General features: G+C 57.7%; 1 non-coding gene across 1 annotated transcript; it reads left to right on the plus strand.

The window, feature by feature from the left end:
- The first annotated feature begins 2,068 nt into the window (after positions 1 to 2,068).
- Positions 2,069 to 2,141, plus strand: TRNAE-UUC (transfer RNA glutamic acid (anticodon UUC)). Its single transcript has one exon. It is a non-coding gene; the product is annotated as a tRNA-Glu (tRNA).
- The last annotated feature ends 1,838 nt before the right edge of the window (positions 2,142 to 3,979 follow it).

A 3,979-nucleotide genomic window follows, 5' to 3' on the forward strand; every position in this document is an offset into this window, starting at 1 on the left:
AGCATATAGTTAGCGGTGACCTCTCTGCTTGCCCTCCGGCTGGTGGCTCTGACCTGAACGGATCAGTGAGCCTGATGGGAAACAGAGCTTGGTGAGAGGAGGGGCAGGGCGAGGGGGGCAGAGCTGAGGCTTCCCAAGGCCCAGGGGTGAGTGGAGGGGGAGGCCCCTCACCTGGCCCGGCCCAGGACCTTCCACTGTGACCAGTGGACCTCAGTTTTCTTCACTTCTTTAACATGAATCTTTCAAAAAATTTTAATTTGTTTTTGGCCGCGCCGCACAGCATGCAGATCTTAGTATCTCCATCAGAGACTGAACTCGAGCCCCCTTGCGTTGAAAGCGGGGAATCTTAACCACTGGACCGCCAGGGAAGCCCCTTTGCTGGCTTCTTAGTGGGGAGACTGAATGCAGCACTTCCTAAGAAAGCTTCGTCAGAATCAGCGAAGAGCGGAGCCCCTCCTCCCAAACTCCCCGCCACCCCCCACCTCCCCAGCCCCTCTGCCCATCTGGACTGCAGGTCCCTTCAGCAGAGCTCTCCTTCCTCTTGAAAAAGTCCTCCTTTGCCCGTTGTCCTGCAGAGAGAAGCCAGCTGCTGGGGCGGGGGTGGTGCAGAGAAGCCTGGTGTCTCCGGTCGGTCGGAAGGTCCCTGGCGGCACCCACAGACCTTGATGTGCACCCACACAGCACTTGGGATCTTTGTTTAAGGGCGGGGTCCCTGGTTGACCTACATCTGTGGTCTAGCACAAACACCGAGGTGGGGGGTACATACCGTGCCCCCACCGCCACTGCCGCCAACCACCAGAAGAGAGGGTTTGAAGCTGTCAATCTTATTCGCAAAACAGAAACAGAGAAACAGACGTAGAGAACAAGCATATGGACACCAAGGGGGGAGATGGGAATAGGACGAGCTGGGAGATCAAGATTGGCACGTATACACCACTGACACCATATATGAAGCATAACTAACGAGAGCCTGCTGGGGAGCACACGGACCCTCCCCAGTGCGCTGCGGTGCCCTAAATGGGAGAGAAATCCAAAAAAGCGGGGATATGCGTACACGTGTGGCTGATTCCCTTTACCATACAGCAGAAACTAACACAACGTTGTAAAGCAGCTATAAAGCGAAAGTTGCTCAGTGGCGTCCGCGGGGGACTCTTTGCAACCCCGGGGAATTCTCCAGGCCAGAATACTGGAGTGGGTAGCTGTTCCCTTCTCCATGGGATCTTCCCAACTCAGGGATCGAATCCAGGTCTCCCGCATTGCAGGTGGATTCTTTACGAGCTGAGCTTCCAGGGAAAAATGCAGTTATACTCCAATAAAAATGTATATATTAAAAAAAAAAAAAGGGCACAGAAAACTAGCTCCCTACAGTGTGAAATCAAGCCACTGTTCTACCTGCTCAGTGGCTGTGGAATTTGAAACTTTTTCACGAGGCAAAAATTGTAAACACCATGGGCTCTGGGAGAGGTTGGGGGTGGGGGCGACCCCAGTGCCCCAACCCCACCTAGTGGAATTGCCCAGCCTCGGTGGGTCACTCCCCCTGCTGGTCCTCAGAACGGCACCCTGGGTGGGGCCTGGACAGGAAGCCCACGGTGCAGTCTCAGTACAAACTCTGGGCTCAAGTGTGAACCCCAGTGCGTCACTTAGAGACTCTGCCACCGTGGCCTTCCCCATGCATGACACGGGGTGATGATGTCAGTACCCTGTAAAGATCTCTGAGGCACTTAAGGGAGGTCACTGACGCGCAGTGTGGAGTGAGTGCTCATGAACGACGGGCCGTGGAAGAGGACTCACCTGGCGATCGCGCATTCAGCACCATGTGACATGCTTTGCTTATTGGCCCCTGCAAGCACACACTTCAGAAGCAAGTTTAAAGGGCAGCATGAGCCCTGTAACTGCGCACAGTGTGTCTCATCTGTCCTGGGGCCGGACGCTGCTGCCAGTGCCCAGGGCCCTGCGGACTGAGGCACCTGGGACTCAGGAGCTCCGGGGCTCTGTCCCTGGGGGCCTGGCTCAGCTCTGTGGGTTGGGACACCTCTTCCAGGGCTCTCAGAGGCGACAGTGGGGGAATTCCCCGGTGGTCCAGGGGTTAGGACTCTGCTTTTTCACTGCAGAGGGCCCAGGTTCAATCCCTGGTCAGGGAACTAAGATCCCACAAACCACGCAGGGGGGTGGTTGCGGGGGAAGCAAAAAAAGAAAGTGAGGGCTTCCCTGGTGGCTCAGTGGTAAAGAGTCTGCCTGCCAATGCCGGAGACATAGGTTCGATCCCCGGTCTGGGAAGGACCCGCGTGCTGCAGAGCAACTAAGCCCGCACGCCGCAACGACTGCGCCTGTGCTGTAGAGCCCGGGAGCCGCAACTACCGAAGCCCGTGCACCCTGAAGCCCGTGCTCTGCAGCAAGAGAAGCCTCCGCAACGAGAAGCCCGCGTCACAGCTGGAGAGTAGCCCCGGCCTGCTGCAACTAGAGAGAAAGCCCACGCAGCAGTGAAGACCCAGCACAGCCCCAAATGAATAAACCAGCACACATTTATTAAAGAAAAGCGGTGGGGAGGAGACAGTGATGACGATGAAGTCAGGCCCAGACACTCCTCCAGCTCCTCAGAAGGGAGATTTCCACCTGGCCCTGGGGAGGGGAGTCCCGGACCTGCGGATGGCAGTGGGGGGTGCTGGGGGGCCTGACAGGACAGCAGGCCTGGGCTGGGCAGAAGCCCATGGCCTGGCCACACACTGGCATCCCTGGGGGATGGAGCCTGTGAGACTGGTGGCCTCATGCCTCCCTTTGCCAGGTCTGCTGTGACACAGCACTGCAGGCTGGGTGGCCCAAACAACAGACCTGATGTGCAGAGCCGACTCCCTGGGAAAGACCCTGACGCTGGGAAAGACTGAGTGCAGGCAACTGAGGATGAGACAGCTGGATGGCATCACCGACTCAACGGACACGAACTTGAGCAAGCTCCAGGAGAGAGTGAAGGACCGGGAAGCCTGGTGTGCCGCAGTCCATGGGGTGTCAGAGTCAGACTCAAGTTAGTGACAAAACAACAGAAGCGCAGACATCCGTTGTCTCTCAGCGCTGGGGGTCAGAAGCTTGAGATCTGGGTGTTGGCAGCCTGGCTCCCGCCGAGGGCCCTAGGAAAGCACCTGTCCCAGGCCTCGCTCCTCGGCCTGTGGATGGTCACCTGCCTTCTGCCTGTGTCTGTGCGCACACGTCCCTTTTGTATGGACGTCAAGTTGGAGCACAGCCCACCCTAACGACCTCACTCTAACTCTGATCTCTACAAAGACCTTGTCTCCAAACAAGGTCATATTCCCAGGTATGTGGGGTTAGGACTTCACTATATCAACTGGGGGTGGGGGAATGTTTCAACCTAGAACAGGTCACTTTGAGCGAAGAGCGAGGGGACAGTGGGGGGTGGCTGTGGAACGCCTCCAGCCTGGTCCAGCCCGCCGGGAGCAGACAGAAACCCCTGGGACTCAGGAAGCAGCAGCTCGTGGGGGCAAGATCGGGCCCAGCTGTTGGCCGTTGGCCCCCCGGCTGCGGTGCTGGGAGCTGGGAGCCTCCAGGGGGGCCTGGCAGAGCTGGGCGGTGCCAGCCAGGGGGGCGGCCCCAGCTGGCCGGGCTGGAGAAGGCTTCCTGTGAAGCTGCAGTCTTTGAAACCTTGACTAATAAGGTTTTCTTCTCTTTCTAAGTTGAATGAGTCAGTAGCTTCATATAGGACCCCATCTGTCCACCCCATCGCTGCCAGTCGGATTCTGGGCCCTCGGCCAATTCAAAAACCAAACCAGCTTAGGAGGAATCTGCTCGACAACCCGTTTTGTGAGTGTTCTGTTTTCCCTGGTGGAAGGGAGGCCTCTTGACTGCCCTTCTGGGTCCTGCCTCCAGAATGAATCTAGAATCCCGCAGCCAAGCAGCCGGGGTGGCGTGTGAATTAGCACCAGGCGGTGGAGAGCGATCAGCAGACGTGCGTCAGCCAGGGAGAAGGGAG

The sequence above is a fragment of the Budorcas taxicolor genome, chromosome 11 (genome assembly GCF_023091745.1).
Source record: "Budorcas taxicolor isolate Tak-1 chromosome 11, Takin1.1, whole genome shotgun sequence".
Lineage (NCBI taxonomy): Eukaryota > Metazoa > Chordata > Mammalia > Artiodactyla > Bovidae > Budorcas > Budorcas taxicolor.